The sequence below is a fragment of the Arvicanthis niloticus genome, chromosome 21, assembly GCF_011762505.2.
Source record: "Arvicanthis niloticus isolate mArvNil1 chromosome 21, mArvNil1.pat.X, whole genome shotgun sequence".
Taxonomy (NCBI): domain Eukaryota; kingdom Metazoa; phylum Chordata; class Mammalia; order Rodentia; family Muridae; genus Arvicanthis; species Arvicanthis niloticus.
Window position 1 is genome coordinate 29612259 of NC_047678.1, and position 17843 is coordinate 29630101.

Here is a 17843-nt window from a genome sequence, read left to right on the forward strand (position 1 = left end):
AGGCCATTTTATGAAATATGTGTAGATTTCTTTATAGCCCTTAGACCTGGGCAGAAAAATGCAGGTCTCAGAATGCTGAACTAAATGTAAGATTTTGACTACCCCAGGACACATTCCAGGTGGAGGACACTATTACCTGAATCAAGCCTCAGGCAGTAGGCCCAGCTGTGGGTGGGAGAGGCCCAAGGCAGGAAGGCATTCCTGCCCACAGAAAAAAGATGCTAGCCACCTAGGTGGGGCCATAGCAGGAAGAAGTGAAGACAGTTAATCTGAAGTAGTTGGTAAATGAGAAGGTGGGACACAGTGACATGGCTATTAACCTTTCAGGGTGGGTTTCTCTGGAATGTTTTGCTATTCTTATGTTCTGTATCCTTGGCAACCCCTCAAACCCCCTCCCCACTCCCCTGGTTTTGGTTTTTCACTTTAAAACCCTCCACAGACTGGATGTTGGGGTGGAACCCCACTCCTTCGAGAGTGCGTGGTGACACTGCTGGCTGCCAGGTTTCTTCCCTAATAAACCTCTGCTGATTGCATCCAGGTATGGTTTCTTGTGATCTTTGGGTGGTCGTGATTCCCTGAGACTTGAGGAAGGGTCTCCTGAGTATGGGGGCCTTCAATTATTACACAACAACCCTAAATATCTCCTAAGACCAAGTCTCACCCCCTTCGAAGTTCCTCTCACTCTGCTGCTTCAAGAAGAACCAGAACAGGAAAGAAGTCCGCAGGGGCTGGCCCTGCAAACTGCAGGTGTAATCTTCCCAGAGAGGAGCTCCAGATGGCTATACCTACATCAGCTTCATGCTTCCAGGCTGTCAACTAGAGAATCAACACAGAGGCTCACAGCTTACTCCAGGCTCCAAGATCACAGCTAAACCCTAGCATACCACAGCCTGATCTCTAGTAGAACTGACCCATAGCTCTGACTGGGAGAGGAAAGAGATGCATGGCTGGTAGTAGTGCAGGATCAGGGAGAGCAGTGTGATAGCCTCTAACCTTCCATGTTCTCTGTGAAGTTCTTCAGAGTGCAGCCTCCTCACTCTCATACTGGCAGGGGTCCAGAGGACCATGTGGGACTCTCTCCTTCCTTGGCACAAACTACTGCAAGGCCTTATGAGGGGTCTTAAGAGGACAATCCCAGTCTCTATATCTGTGATCTAAGGGTTCCGAGGCGACCACTGCTGAGTCTGACTAGAGACTAGGAGCAGAAGGTCAACCTTGGCACTGCCCACCCCTCCAGGCTCACCTAGGCTGGCCCTACCCAGGAGTAAGAACAGTAAGTAAAACTTCTGCATCCCAAGTCCAACCCCCCGAGCACCAAAAAAAAAAAAAAAAACTGAAAGCGACACACCTCTACTAAATGCAGCTTTATTTCCAGAACTTACAAAGCTCTGTTTACATACATATGTACAGATCGCAGCTTTGACCCACTCGGGGTAGTGGAATGCCCTGGGAGATGAACTGTCACAACCAAGAGAAGCTGAGACTCAGTGGGCTGGCTCAGTTCTCAAGACCCAGAAGTGCTGGTCAGCCTAACCCCATCCCTGTCTGAGACTACCTTCCCACAGGATGTGTGTGTGCTGAAGAGATGAAACACGGAAAGCATCTCAGTCAGAGTCACAGGCCTCTTGTTCGATGGTGGTGTGCACTGCAGAAGCCAGGCTGTCCTAATGGCCTTTCAGCCGTTCGTGGATCAGCTCTGCGATGGCTCTCTGGGTCTGCTTCTCCAGCTTCTCCAGCTTCTTGGCCACATCTCTCTTGAGATCCCAATCCGGTTTCCTAGGTGCTAGGTTGGCCAGGTCCACTTCCTCAATGACAGGCTCTGGCTTGGCAGCCTCCAGCTGCTTCTTCACCTTCTCCTCCACTGCAACTGGTTTGGCCTGGGGGACCTGCCACCTCTTCAGGTCTCTATCCTCTGGGACATAGTTCTGAAACCTGGGTTCCCTGTACTCCTCTTCCACATCTCTGAGCCTCTTGCGCTGTGGCTTCCCATCTCCCCTGTCCTTGCACCCAGCTTTCTCCTGGAGGGCCTTCAGCCGTTCTTTCCGCATCAGCGCCTCTTCTTCAAGTTGGCACACACCAGCAGGAGCAGCCGCCATCTTTGCAGAGGCCCCCCTTCTTTTCTGCTCTGGCCTCATGCAGACTCAGTCAGCAAGTGTTGGACTTAAAGATCTAAAACCAGGGGACACGCTCCCCCAGAAACTCTCACGGTCCGGATTCGCTGCAATAACCTGAGGTTGGATGATAATAATAACCCAGTGCACTGGAGTTCTCTGCATACAGGCCAGAAGAACCAAGAAGAACCTCAAGTTGAAGTTAAGAGCAGTTTTTATACTGTTTACAGAGTGGACTAAACAGTGACTAGGCACAATATGATTGGTGGAACAATGTGACTTTTAAACTGATTGGTCTTTGGGGAATGAGGTGGCAAGGACCTCCCTTGTCTGTAAATGTTGAGGATTGATTCCTCCTGAGGAATGTGTCTACCTGCCTAGGGCCTTCCCCACCTGCAGGTGTGGTCTGAGAATGTTAATCCCTGTTTCCTCTGAATGTTAATCCAGCAGGGTAATCCAGCAGGTATCCTTGGACTAAGGAATATGCTCCTCCCAGGATGTGTCCTGGGGCAGTTAATTTTTAAGTGGAACCAAATTCCTAGAAAAGCAAGAGCAATCAGACCTTAGAGGAAGAGAATACAGGGAGTGCATTGCTCTGGTTTTGCCTCACCTCCACACTCCTCTCCTGATTGCCTTCTTGGAATACTTAGCCATCCTTATCCACTTGTGCCAATTCTTCAAGAGCAAATGCCTTGAGAAACATTCCCTGAGCCGGGTGAGATGGTGCATGTTTGTAATTCCAGCACTTCAGAGGCTGAGGCATCAAAATTATGGGGTCGGGTTCAGTCTGGTTACATAGGATAACCTCTTCTTAAAGCCCCACTACCAGACAAACACTCAGAAACCTGCCTTGGCCACTCTCAATCCCATCTCACTCTGGGGTCAGCCTCTCCCTGCTCTACAGACAGCAGCAGCCAGTGGCACCTCAAACTCTCCTGATGAGTGGTTGCTCTTAAGCCTCGCTGTCCACTCTCTGGCTCGGCTCCAGACCTGCTGAGTTGGAGACCTGGCTGCATGGCCTTTTCCTATGAACTCAAGAATGATCACTCATCCCTTTCTGGAGCTGCAACATAATCAGAGTCAGGCTGCCTTCCCTGCCTAGGATCCTGCAAACGGCAACCAGGGCCAAATAAGCGCCACAGTATAGAAAGAGTTTGACCAGCACAGGGCAGTGGTGGTGAATGCCTTTAATCCCAACACTTGGGAGACAGAGGCAGGTGGATGGATCTCTGAGTTTGAGTCCAGCCTGGTCTACATAGCGACTTGCAGGACAGTCAGGGCTACCTAGAGTGGGCTCAATAAATAGAGGGAGACCCAGCCAGAGTGAAGGCCTAAAAGAGATGGATCAGGCAGGGGAAAGTCAGCAGGCTCAGGTGATCCTTACCATCCTGGACCCAGGAAAGTGCTGTCTGCCCACCAGAGCCCTCACACCCAGACAAGACCATGCACCTGTGTGTGTGTGTCTGTGTGTGTGTGTGTGTGTGTGTGTAAGGAGGGCAGAGGGATTGGAAAATTTGCTAAAAATAAATATGGGTTTCTCTTTGCAGATGGCAGGCACAGCACAGGGTCCTAGTGGATTTAGATGGTGTGAGGCAAGCCAGGAGTTTTGATGAGGGTGCTTGTGCCTAACAGGGTGGGCTGGGCCAACTTCCTTAAAGAAAAGATAGCCAAGCCATGCCTAGAAGGGTCAAAAGCTCTCTGAAACACGAAGCTCTTGCATAGAACCAGAATCCATAGAACTAGATGGGATCAGTAGGATAGGGGATGGGGAAGGGTGTGTGTGACTCATACATAGCCTGGACAGAGGGTGTTTGAACTACAGAGGGAGACCACCCCGGCATCTCTAAGGGACCTTTACCATGAGGACAGAAGACATCTCCCATCCAGCCTCACAGTTCTGATCCCCCATCTCAGGGGTCTCCTCTCTGCCCCCTCCTTGAGTCTACCTGAACACAGATATGGACTACATTGGTCCCAACCCAGCAGCCTAGAGAGAACTAACTTCTCCCAGTAATGAGAACCAAACCTTGCCTATAAGATGCAGGTTCTACCTTCTGGAACTAACCCTGGTTGGTCTCTTAGGCTGGCTGCTGAGTGACCATGACCTTTTTCCTCTACTTCCTGGCCACCAACTACTACTGGATTCTGTTGGAGGGGCTGTACTTGAACAGCCTCATCTTCATGGCCTTTTTCTCAGAGAAGAAGTACCTGTGGGGCTTCACCATCTTTGGCTGGGGTGGGGAACCCAGTGTGGTGGGTAGGGTGAAAGTGGACTTCCACAGGGCATGTCCTGTCTCAGTTTTATAGCCGGCTGTGTCTGCCCATCCTGCTGTGACTGACTCTGTTCCAGCTCTAAGGAACTCCACTTGACTATGGGCAGGGTTCACCTGGTGCTCTGGACTTGGCCTGGCATTTCAGCTTTCTTAGGGTGATCATTCCTGGGGATGCAATGAGGTAAAACTTGGGACTGGAGTGGGATCTAAAGTCACCAGTTAGCCTGGGGTTGGGGGTATAGTCTGGAGCTTATAGTGTTTGTGCGTGTATGCCTGTGCACATACAGGCACAGGACAACGCTGTAGAGTCACTTCTTCCACCTTTGCGTGGGTTCCAGGACTCCAGCACAGGTTGTCTGGGGTGCACAGCAAGGACTGACTTTTACCCCTGAGCCATCTCTCCAGCCCTTGCTACACTTGAATCTGTAATGTACCTATGTAGTTGGATGTCTGTGGACTATGACACTCTCATCTCAGTCCTGGTTCTTATGTCTTCCATCAGTCTTGCTCAGCAGTCAACCCTACTGATCTTTCCAAAAGATGTCAGTATATTAGCCATTTCTCTCTCCCACATCCTTGGGTGAACCTCAAGCTGGCCTGTAGCTGGATGATCTGAACTCCTGATCCCCCTGCCTCCCTGGACTGCTGGTGTTACAGGTTATCTACAGCCACACGAAGATCTGAAACTGTCATCTGAGAGATTTTATTTACTTTTTGGGTGTCCTAACTTCTGTGTGCACACACACTTTACTGCATGAGCTAAGTCCTCGGCACTGTCTTCCAAAGGTGGGCCACTGTATGAAAGGAACACAACATACAGGGACCAGCACACTGAATGAGTTAGGGGGAGAGGAAGCCCTAAAATGAACTGTCAGGAGCCAACTTAGGAGAAGCTAAAAACTAGCAGGTGACATTCCTGAGATGGGTCCACTTTGGATTCTAATTTATGACAGAACTAGGGTAGGCAAGGCCCATCAGAAATTCATGTTTAGGAAAGATTCCTGCTGTTGATGTTTCCTGTTATTAAATATATGTAACAATCACTAGGTATTAACCCTACTTAATGAGCAGATCTCTGGAGAACAATGAAGATGTACTGTCTTGTGATGCTATATAGACAATTTCTTTTTGTTTTCTTTTTTAGTTTTTTTGAGACAGGGTTTCTCTGTGTAGTCCTGGCCATCCTGGAACTCACTCTGTAGACCAGTCTGGCCTTGAACTCAGAAATCCATCTGCCTTTGCCTCCCAAGTGCTGGGATTAAAGGCGTGGGCCACCACGGCCCCACAAATAGATGATTTCTTAATTCTTAATGATGATCCTGGAAGAATTCCTAAAATAATGTCAGTGGAAACTCTTCTATACTGAAACTACTATTAGGTTCTCTCTTTCTCTCTCTCTCTCTCTCTGTCTCTCTGTCTCTGTCTCTGTCTCTCTCTCTCTCTCTCTCTCTCTCACACACACACACACACACACACACACACACACTATTTCTCTCTCTCTCTCCTCTTTAAATTTATTTAATGTATCTGAGTACACATTCACTGTCTTAAGAAATACCAGAAGAGGGCATTGGATCCCATTACAGATGGCTGTGAGCCACCATGTGGTTGCTGCTGGGAACTGAACTCAGGACCTCTGGAAGAGCAGTCAGTGCTCTCAACCCTGAGTCATCTCTCCAGCCCCTATTAGGTCTTCTCTGATGTCAAAACTGCAAGAACTCTGCCAGTCTTTAGAAAACTAGAAGCGACATGCCTCTACTAAATAAAAGTTTATTTACAGAAGTTAAAAAGCACCATTTACATGACAGGAGATGTGTGTGCTGAAGAAATTAAACCAGGAAAACATGTCAGTCGGAGTCACAGGCCTCTTGTTCAATATTGGCAGCCACTGCAGAGGCCAGGCTTTCCTCCTGGCCTTTCAGCCGTTCACCTGGATGGAGAGAGAGCAGACAAGTAAAAAAGGCCTGTGCTGAAGTCACTGCTCCAAGGGCAGGCCTCCACTGGCCAGAGTGCACTTACGGATCAGCTCTGCAATGGCTCTCTGGGTCCGCTTCTCCAGCTTCTCCAGCTTCTTGGCCACATCTCTCTTGAGATCTCTACATCAGGAGAGAGGGGAAACAGAAGCTAAGGGTTAGCATGGTGTGGCCCTGGGATCTTCCTGCAGGGCTTTGATATTTATCCTGCCTGAGATGCTGCTCTGGGGAGAGCATGATGCTACCTTCTCTGCTCTTCTGGATTCTATCATCCATCAGCCTTCCTAACTCCACCAAGGTAACTGAGAGAAGGGGACGCCTACCACACACTCAGTCAAGGTAGAAGACTGAAACAGAATGGTGGCTGGCTCCTTGGGATCCACCTTCTATGTCCCCTAAGTCAGCATCAGAGAGGAACTTGTGGTGGCCAACTGTCAGCCCTATTCCCCCTCTGGCCACGGCCTCCCACCCCCACTCTTGGGGCTTCCAGAACTCCTAAAATCACCCTGAGTTCTCTAGTTCAGGAGTTCCTTCAGCATACACCTCATGGCTTTTTCATCAAATTAAAGCACTGTGGTAGGTGCTGTCACCCACCCCACAGATCTACAGGCACCAAGAGACGTGCCTACAGCACCTTCCCTCACCCATATTCTCAGCTCACTCAGAGGGGCTTCCAGGCTTGAAGAGATTGGGTTCCCTACTTCACAGTTACAACAGAGGCCTAAGCCCTATCTGCTTGCCCATCCGTCTCTTCACTGTGGTATCCTGAGCACACAGGGGTGCACTGCTAAGTCGGAGCCCCCAGAGTAGGTGAGTTTTCCCCCCTACAGAAGAGGCTCGAAAGGATGCCTGCTCTTTCATCCCTCGGGCCCCTCTTCAGCACTTTACCCTCGCCCATGTCTCATGACTTACTTACTTAGCCCTCATCCCTGACTCTCTTGGGCAGAGCTATGCCTGCAGTGCTTGTCCCTATTCCCTATCTGTCCCTTGGCTGTCCTCCCAGCCGAGGCCTCTGACATGCACCAAACACCATCACCTCCCCAAAGGGCTTGTGCCAGCCTTCATGGACAACACTCACCAGTCAGGTTTCCGAGGTGCCAGGTTGGCCAGGTCCTAGGGAGAGAGGAGACAATGCATCAGGGGCAAGGCCCAGCCTGAGAGGGAGTGCAGAGACTGGGCATAGAGGCAGAAAAAGGCAGGCAGGCAAGGAAGTTAGTAGGGTGGGAACAGAGACAGCTAGAGAAGGATGCAGCACAAGCACGGAGGGGCCTCCCAGGTACTCACCACTTCCTCAATGACAGGCTCTGGCTTGGCAGCCTCCAGCTGCTCCTTCACCTTCTCCTCCACTAGAGGGGGGAAAGAACAACACAGGCCTGGTGGGTGGGAGCTGTTCCTCCAGACTTAACAGCCAAAAGGGCCCCAGGGAAGAGGAGGGACACCACTCAGCAGCAACCCTGGAAGACATCTGGTCTCCTAGGTTGAAGGCAGACCCCAGGGCCCAGAAAGGGACAGAGCAGGCTATAGCTGGAGTGGACAAGGCCCGGGCCTCAGGCTTCCAGATACAAAATGGGAGGAGCCTGTGTCCATGGGAGCTATGGCACTAAAAGGGAAGGTCCTAGGGATGGCCTCTAGGTCTGGCATGGCTGGAGTCTGGGTGCCTTATCTTCCCTTTCATCCCACCTCAGACTCATGACAGGCACCTCCTGCCTCCAGTAAGTCCCTAGGTCTCTCTCTGAGTGTCCCCTTCTGGGGACCCATGCCTGAAACGGAACAATGTGGACAGCCTTCAGACCTGTCACCAGGGATGTGTTTCTCTGACATTCCTTTCTTCTGCCAAACTTAAGTTCTGGTAGCCTCCTGGTAGAGGCCTAGGGCCAGTTTCTCATCACCCTCCCACCCTGTGGGGTGCCCGTGCCACCCTCCACTACTCCATGGGGCAGGGAGAGGAGTAGCAATGAACAATAGGGCAACTTCTGAATTTTTGATGAGGTATTTACTCATTCATTACTTGCACAATGGAAAGTTGGTATCAAGAAAAACTAAGATTCTTGGATAAGCATGGTGGCACTTGGGAGGCAGAGGTAGATGTCTGTGAGCTTAAGGCCAGCCTGGTCTAGAAAGTAAGCTCCACAGTGAGACCCTGTCTCAAAACCAAAGGAAGCCAGATCCTTCAGGACCAAGGATAAATCTGCTCCTGTGACTAGGAGGTTCCCTCTTCACCCTACATCTGTCACCCTCAGTCAAAGGAGTGGGGAATCTGGACAAGGCTCTCTCTGGCCTTTGTGTTGCTGCTGGTTGTCCCCTGAGGCTCTATGGTTAGCTTCTCTCTGGGGTCTTTCATTCTGCCCCTCTCCCCAGCAATACAGGACTCACCATCTTGCCTTGCTGCCCAAGGATCTCTCTCTGCCGGCAATCATGTTACCTGTTTTTAACTCAAGATGTTTAACACAGTAGATTAACAGCTAACACACAAATGATTTGCCAAGAAAAGACACACACATATAAAAAAACAACACAAATAGCTCACCCCTCTCACGGGTGGTACATAAAACACAGATAGCTTACCCCTGCCACGGCTGGACAAATAACTCTTAACTACATTTGGTCACAACCCCAGATGGAGAAGGATTCCACGTCTCCTCCCAAGTAGGAGCGCTCAGTCTCTTGAAACCTGACAGTCAGATCCCCTGACCTTCTGGAAGGCCTCTCGCCTTCCCCCTGAAATCCAACGGTCAGATCAGTAAGAGATTTTTTGGCAAGTAAAGAAAGAAAGGCATGTTTTAAATGTGGTAAGCCTGGACACTTTGCAAGAGATCGCAAAGTAGAAAATGAGTTAAGCCAGAGACCGCCCAGAAAACAGCCTGGGCTCTGCCCAATTTGCAAACTTGGAAGGCATTGGGCTAGTGATTGTAGGTCTAAACAAGACGCACAAGGTAATACCCTTTCCCATAATCAGGGAAACGGAACAGGGGCCAGCTCCAGGCCCTGAACCGATGCAAGCCAAAACAGGCTTATGGAGCAGTCAGTTTCTTACCAACAAACACCAATCCCTTTCTGAACTCAGTCGAGCAACATCAGGAAGCGCAGGACTGGACCTCAGTTCTGCCACCCACACAGTACTAATCCCAGAAATGGGATCTCAGGCCTTCCCATTAATCTCTGGGGCAGAGATCTGTTATCCCAGTTGGGATTGATTATGTGCAGCCCTAATGAAATAATCACAGCTCAAATGATAAACCCTGGATTTTCGCCCAGGGAAAGGATTAGTAAAAAGTGAAGAAGAGATTATCTAACTTGGATCTGCCAGGTGGTGGTGGCACACGCCTTTAATCCCAGCGCTCAGGAGGCAGAGGCTGGTGGATTTCTAAATTCAAGGCCAGCCTGGTCTACAGAGTGAATTCCAGGTTAGCCAGGGCTACCAGGTCCTCTCTCTGAAGGAAATACCAAGGCAGAACTAGCTACTCATATAGCTGCAGTGACTTTATCAGATCTGCCATCTAATTTGGATCAGGCCATAAAGGCTCATGAGTTACATCACCTTAATTCCAAAACTTTAAAAGGTATGTTTAAAATTACTAGAGAACAAGCTAGACAAATTGTTAAACAATGTCAATCATGTGCTAAGCTTTTACCAGTTCCTCATTTGGGTGTAAATCCAAAGGGACTGATACCAAACAGTATCTGGCAAATGGATGTTACTCATTATAATGAATTTGGCAAGCAAAAATATATACATGTACGTGTAGACACATACAGTGGTTTCATCTATGCAACATTACAAACTGGAGAAGCAAGCAAGCATGTGATTGCTCATATGCTTGCTACAATCGCTGTAATGGGTGTGCCTAAACAGATAAAAACTGACAATGGCCCAGGTTATACAAGCTCCAGTTTCCACCAATTTTGTGAAAGATTGGGAATACTACATAAAACGGGTATTCCATATAATCCACAGGGCCAAGGTATAGTAGAAAGGGCACATCAAACCATTAAATGTCAATTTGAAAAAATTAAAAAGGGGGAATGGTACCCTACCAAGGGATCCCCCAGAAATATCCTTCATCATGCACTCTTCATTTTAAATTTTTTAAATTTGGATTCTGAAGGAAAATCTGCTGCAGATAGATTCTGGCATCCTGATACAAAAAAAAAAAAAAAATGCAACAGTCCTCTGGAAAGATCCATTAACTGGAACCTGGAATGGGCCAGACCCAGTGCTTATCTGGGGAAGAGGTTCTGTTTGCATATATTCCCAAACTGCAGATGCTGCACGTTGGCTGCCAGAGAGACTGATTAAACAAATAGACAACAATAACAAATCCAGGGAGGAGAAACCCCCTGAGAAGCGTATTTTTTCTTCACAGGAAACATGAAGATGCTTCACAATTGCCTTCAAACTGGAACAGATCAACGAGTAAACCTGACTTGGGAAGTTATCAGTGCTGAAGAAGACATCACCACCCATATCTCCAGGGTAGCTCTATTGGACTCTTGATTCCCTGACTTATGATTTAGTGGGGAACTAGATTGTTTTAGATTTAGTGGGAATTTAGATTGTTTAGACCCAGGAGAAAACACACTACCACAGTTACTATAGTTGTTTTTTGGGTTTGAGATTGACTAGAGCAGGAACAGGGATTTCCTTAGTTTTCTTTAGATCAAAGCTATGATTAGTTTTGTATTTATATAGGTTTAGATTCTGATATAAGACATTTATAAACAGAATAGAAGAGGCTTACACTTTTTACTCCTCTGATAGAGGGAGTTATATGTTGCCCTTTAAAAAGACTGTTGCTGTCATACGAACTATTCAGGCGTTGTTAAGTCTCTTGTCTTTTGGGTCCACGCGGTTCAACAAACTGATGGCTTTTTATGAGATGCTATTCAAATGAAACCCACACAGGTCCATTATTACAGGCTGGAAGCAAGGGATTGTAAAACCTCTGTCATCAAGACTAATGAGGTATATCCCCTAACTTACGCACTAAACTGGATAGTCAGTGACGGGTAAGAGAGCATACCGAGACCCTTGCCCCTAAAAGAAGGGAGGCCTCACCATCCTAAGACAGGAGCTCAACCAATGGCTGTTGAGTATCCAAGGACGGGAAAGGGAGGCTGGGGTCCTTTGCTCCAACCTAGGACAGGCACGGTTTCCGTAAGTTTTCCCAGCCTTCCCTTTTAATAAAACATTTAAAAAGGGGGACCTATTGGGTGCTGACTTTTAGCAAAAAGTGGCTATCAGCTTTGCAGCCATCTTGAGCCATATACCCTGACATGAGATTTGAATTACAATCGCCTACAACAGCTGAGAACACTCTGATAATCTTGGTTTAGATACCTTGAGATTAAAGGTGTGTGAGATTATAGAAATCAGAGTTAGAGACAAGCCCTAAGGGCATGATTAAAGGTGTAACTTAGAGGCGTGGCTTAGAAGTGAGACATATAAAAGGCAGAGACAGAACAGATCAGAATTGAGACGATAGAAGACATTAGGGAGACTATAGAAGACAGAACCAGAGATCAGAGAATATAGAGGGATCATCAGAGACAAATCTCTGACATTAGGTAGAATCTGCTGTCACCCTCGCTCTTGCTGGAACCTTGACCCACAGACCAGAGCAGCAGCTTGGGCCGGGATACAGTGGCCGCCCAAACGTGGGTCGGCCCGGGCCTCAACATTTTGCCTGGGCTGCAACATTATTTTGGCTGACCCAACCTCGGGCTAGTGCGGTCCCCAACAGGTTCCGGAATCTAGTTTGTTGTGGGCTGGCTCTGCAGCGCGGGCTGTTTCTTGAAGTCGGTTTCTGAAGTCCGGGTGTGGGCCAGGGTCGCTTGTTTTCCACCTCTGCAATCATGGCGGCCTCCACAGCAGCCGGGAAACAGCGGATTCCTAAAGTGGCCAAGGTGAAAAACAAAGCGCCTGCAGAGGTACAGATAACTGCTGAGCAGCTTCTAAGAGAATCTAAAGAAAGAGAACTCGAGCTCCTCCCGCCTCCACCTCAGCAGAAGATCACAGACAAAGAAGAATTAGAGGATTACAAACTACGGAAAAGGGAGACTTTTGAAGATAACATAAGAAAAAATGGAACTGCGATTAGCAACTGGATAAAATATGCACAATGGGAGGAAAGTCTAAAGGAGATTCAAAGGGCTCGATCCATATACGAGCGTGCTTTAGATGTCAACAACCGGACTATTCCACTCTGGCTGAAATATGCAGAAATGGAAATGAAGAACCGCCAGGTCAACCATGCCCGAAATATCTGGGACCGTGCCGTAACAACTCTGCCACGAGTCGACCAGTTCTGGTACAAGTACACACACATGGAGGAGATGTTGAACAATCCTCCTGGTGCTCGGCAGGTGTTTGAACGCTGGATGGAATGGCAGCCTGAGGAGCAGGCCTGGCACTCCTATATCAACTTTGAGCTGAGATACAAAGAGGTGGAGAAGGCCCGCACCATTTATGAACGCTTTGTGCTCGTGCACCCTGCTGTGAAGAACTGGATCAAGTATGCTCGGTTTGAAGAGAAGCATGCTTATTTTGCTCAAGCTCGGAGAGTCTACGAGAGAGCGGTTGAGTTTTTTGGGGATGAGCATATGGACGAACACCTGTATGTGGCCTTTGCTAAATTTGAGGAAAACCAGAAAGAATTTGAAAGGGTACGAGTTATCTACAGATATGCCCTGGATAGGATTCCAAAACAAGAAGCCCAAGAACTCTTTAAAAACTATACCCTCTTTGAGAAGAAGTTTGGTGACCGGAGGGGTATAGAAGATATCCTCGTGAGCAAGCGGAGATTCCAGTATGAAGAAGAAGTGAAGGCTGATCCACACAATTATGATGCATGGTTTGATTATTTACGCTTGGTGGAAAGTGATGCAGAAGCTGACACTGTGCGGGAAGTCTATGAGAGAGCCATTGCCAATGTGCCACCCATCCAGGAGAAGAGGCACTGGAAGCGCTACATCTACCTCTGGATTAACTATGCACTCTATGAAGAGCTGGAGGCCAAGGATCCTGAGAGGGCAAGACAGGTATATCAAGCGTCTTTGGAACTAATTCCTCACAAAAAGTTCACGTTTGCCAAAATGTGGTTATATTACGCACAGTTTGAAATAAGACAGAAAAATCTGCCATTTGCCAGAAGAGCTCTGGGAACTTCCATAGGCAAATGTCCAAAGAACAAGTTATTCAAAGGTTACATAGAACTGGAACTACAGCTTCGAGAATTTGACAGATGCAGAAAGCTTTATGAAAAGTTTTTGGAATTTGGACCTGAAAATTGTACGTCATGGATTAAGTTTGCAGAATTAGAGACAATCCTTGGTGATATTGAGAGAGCTCGGGCAATATATGAATTAGCCATCAGCCAGCCACGCTTGGATATGCCAGAGGTACTTTGGAAATCATATATTGATTTTGAGATTGAGCAGGAAGAAACTGAGAGAACAAGAAACCTTTACCGACAGTTGCTTCAGCGAACGCAGCACGTCAAGGTATGGATTAGTTTTGCTCAGTTTGAGTTATCTTCTGGGAAAGAAGAAGGAAGTGTGGCTAAATGCAGACAGATTTATGAAGAAGCTAACAAGACCATGAGAAACTGTGAGGAAAAAGAAGAGAGGCTTATGTTGCTGGAATCCTGGCTAAAGTTTGAAGATAAATTTGGAACAGCATCAGACAAGGAGAGAGTAGACAAACTCATGCCAGAAAAGGTCAAGAAGAGAAGAAAGGTCCAGGCCGACGATGGGTCTGATGCCAGATGGGTAGAAGTCTATGACTACATCTTTCCAGAGGATGCTGCCAACCAGCCTAACCTCAAGCTTCTGGCGATGGCCAAGCTTTGGAAGAAACAGCGACAGGAAAGAGAAGCTGTGGAACAGTGTACCTTCCCCCCAACCATGAGCAAGCCTGAAGAGACCTTGGTTACCACAACAAGGTCAAGTGACGGGATCTAGGTGGAGTTACCCACCTTGGCTGCCCTGAACACAGAAGCAGAACTGCCCCTGGGCTTGCCTTGAGACATCTCTGACTGTGACCTGGAACAACTATGGATTATCCAACCCATCTGGAACCAGGAGGGGTTGTGGGTTGGGTCTTCCCCTTTAAATTGAGAGCCGCACATTAAAGCTTTGGGCCTTGATCAGAGAACTTTGTCTTGGCTTCATCTCTTCTCGCCCTCCAGCCCCTTTCATTCCCAGCCCCCCTTTCAGGTGAACCCAGTTGACTTGTGGCCGAGGGAGGCTACAATGGTCCCTCCTGAGATGGTTACAGACAGGCAGAGCTTGAACCTACCTAACTAGTTCTTAGAGAACACACTGTGCTAACTTTACAGCTAGGACAATAGCTGGGGAAACAGCAAGGTGGGTGCATGGCATAGAGGTGAGCACATGTGACCACGAGGGGGAGGAGCAGGAGACAGCACAGACAGAGCCATGTTCACTTGACAGAGTAGATAGTGCTGGGAGGAAGCCGAGTGGCCACATTTCACAGATTGAGCTGTCTAACCAGAAACATTGTAAGGCCAGGGTATGCAGCTGAGGAGCCATGGGACCAGCACCCTAGGGTCCTGCCCCTGCTTCCCCAGCCAAGTTGGTCTCATGGCCTGGCCAGGGTGGCCATCCCATCGTCCATAAGAGGTTTTCCAGAATCACTTCTGCTGTTCTAATCCTTTCTTTCCTTATAAACTTTACAGTCATGCTGGATGTAGTGGCTCACCCGGCATCCCAGCACTAGCAAGGCTGAGGCAGGACGATTGTTACAAGTTTGAGACTCCCCTGAGCTACAGTTTGAGACTGTCTCCAGACTCTCCTCTGCTCTCACTCCCTCTAACAACCAGCTTGCTGATGTCAACTAAAGACAGGGAAACAAGCTGGCATTTTGATTACAATTTCATTGAGTCTGTGGATAATAAATACTATTTATTTTTCTTCTAGTATAAGTCTCATCCTGTTCCCCACAGACAAACCTGAGTTCAGTCCTGGTACCCATGTTGGAGAGGACTCACTCCTACAAGTTGTCCTCTGACCTCTGTGGTGCATGTGCACACACCCACACACACTGTAGACATACATACATACATACATACATATATACATACAGACAGACAGACAGAGACAAAGACAGAGACAGACAGACAACAACAACCAAACCCTGCAGAAATAGAAAACAGAGTGGAAAATTAATTCTTTTATGTTTTGGGGAGACAGTCTTACTGTGAGGTTCAGGCTACCCTCAAATTTGCAATTCTCCTGTCTCAAGTCCATTTCTGATCGTTCCAGTACATCCATGGATTTCAATGACCCATGGATGTTATTTATGTTGGAGCCCATCTGAAATTCTGGTTTGTTTTTTTTTTTTTCTCCATAGAGAGCTTCGTGCCCCTCCCAACAACACCTCGCCTAGGGGTTCCCTGATCCTCCCTTGTGGGACTGATGAGGTGCCCAGTTATATCGCACTCCCTGCTGAGGGGTGATCTACCTGCCCTGGGATTGTAGAGACTATTTCTATCTCTGGCAAAGTGGTATGCTGCAGGCTCACCCCGTTCTTAAGATGGGGTCACAGTGGGTAGCCCAGAGCTTTGCCAGGGCCCTCTCCTCCTGGGCTCTGCTACATTCTTCTTCTCTCTCCAGCCTGTGAGGTTGCAGGGAGCCCTGCTTTTCAGACACCATTAGCAAGAGTCAGGGGTTCAAAAGAGGCCCTTGTTATTTCTTAGCTCCACGTGCTCCCCTGCAATCCTTCTTGGCTTGGTTCTCCAAGGCCGACCAGTGGATGTTTAAACTGTCTCTGTGCCCCAGTTTGTTGTTTGTGGAAAGAGAGTTAAATCTTGGACTTGCTTAGAAAAGCCCAAAGCACAACCCAGTGCCCCTTTTCCTGAGACTCCTGCCCTTTGTCAGTGGGCCAGGGACACAGGGATTCAGGCTTTGGGCCCCCTTCATGCTGGTGGCCATCTGAGAACACGGGGTGGCAGGTGAAGCTACGCAGTAGTCTCTTATTACTCATGGACCCTGGATCTGGTTGTGGGGTTGGAATTATTTTTTTTACTCTCCTCACTAATCCCTGCTGTTTTCTTTCCACATCCAGTTTCTGTTCCTCTTTTCTTTCCACCCTGTGGGGAACAAAGCCATGGCAGCAGATAGGCTCCACTTCTCACTGTGCACCCCAGTGACCTGTTGCTCACTCCAGACCTGAGCAGGCATAGGGAACAGGGCCTGTAGGGTACCCCTAGATGTGTGGGATGGGCACTTGGGTACCGGCACTCCCCGTGTTTAGCCTAGCCCCAGGGACCTTGGCAGGAGGGAAGAGGTGGTATGTTGGTATGTTAGCTGGGGACATGGCCACTAGTTAGTTATGTGGCCACAGGCATCGTGCACCTCACCTGTGGAATGACTTAACCCTCTCATGGACTGGGGAAGCCAGCAGCACTCTTAGCCTAGCCTAGGCAGAGCTCTCATGGTTGGAAGGCTGTCCTGAAAACCTAGGACTTTCTGAGGGACCACAGTTCAAGACAGAGTGGGGAAATAGCTCTTTCTTCTGTGCCTCTGGCCTAGGGTCTGTCCACTGTCCACACCTACCTTAATTAAGCCCAGGGACCCATCAGGAACTGTCAACTTGTTGCCCTGTGGGGTAGCCAGGTCCCCTCTTCCTAGGGACAGTCCTCTCTCTATTTGATTTGGATTTGATGAGCTGCTGAGCTGGGAGACTGCCTGCAGGTAGTGGATAAAAACCTGGGCTCCTGCTGGGGAATTCTGGTTTCTGGGATTCCACACCCCTAGGTTTGAGGATTTTCTAGTTGCATTCAAAAGAGCTGTCAGGGTTTGAGCTTTGTAAGTCTCACCAGCATGTGAGCAGATCATGACATATGGTTAAGCCTTGTCCCCATGGCCTTTGTGGGCCACACCCATCAGGTGTCAAACAGATCAGCCTCTTGTGTCTCCTTTGTGTTGGTCAAATCAACTATAGCCTCAGGCCCAGAAGCCACCTTCTGGAACCTTTGTATGTAATATAAAGCCCCCCACCTACACTTTTGAACACAGAGAGTGTCTCTCTCTGTCACTCTTCTCTGTCTCTCTGTATCTCAATCTCTCTGTCTCTCTCTGTCTCTCTCTGTCTCTCTCTGTCTCTCTCTGTCTCTCTCTCTCTCTCTCTCATCTTCATATCACTTGGCCCAGTATACACAGACCCTTTCCACTGAAAGTGATGGACTGTGTGACATACACTGGCTGTAAGACTTAAAGGTTCTGAGGAGGTTTGGCTGGGTTAGGAGAGCTGGTATGGAGGGCTTTGTCATTGAGGCACTATGCAATCCAGGAGCTCTGGCTTAGCCTTGTTCTCAGATGTACAATCTCTGCTGTGTGACCTCATGAAAATGGCATACCCTCAGTTCCCATTACTGTCAAATGGAGACAACCCAGTAGATGCTAGTGTCCTCAGTAACAATGGCCCAGTTTCTGGGGAACGTGTGTGTGTGTGTGTGTGTGTGTGT

At 48.4% G+C, this 17843-nt stretch overlaps 1 protein-coding gene and 2 pseudogenes across 3 annotated transcripts in view; 1 reads left to right on the forward strand and 2 right to left on the reverse strand.

Annotated features, from left to right (window-relative positions):
- LOC117693684 (uncharacterized) overlaps positions 1-8092 on the reverse strand; it is a 122997-nt gene extending 114905 nt beyond the window's left edge. For 2 of the 3 annotated variants that reach the window (XM_076917976.1, XM_076917977.1), the window contains exons 1-2: positions 7436-7593; positions 6404-6480 (exon numbers count right to left, since the gene is read on the reverse strand). The gene's annotated coding sequence lies outside the window, so the exon portion shown is untranslated. Of the gene's footprint in view, positions 1-6403; positions 6481-7435; positions 7594-7641 lie in introns of those variants that run through there. The other variant, XM_076917978.1, reaches the window with a different exon arrangement.
- Positions 1665-2096, reverse strand: LOC117693370 (coiled-coil domain-containing protein 12 pseudogene; annotated as a pseudogene).
- A 4080-nt stretch (positions 8093-12172) lies between the features above and the next one.
- On the forward strand, positions 12173-14316 carry LOC117693685 (crooked neck-like protein 1 pseudogene; annotated as a pseudogene).
- The last annotated feature ends 3527 nt before the right edge of the window (positions 14317-17843 follow it).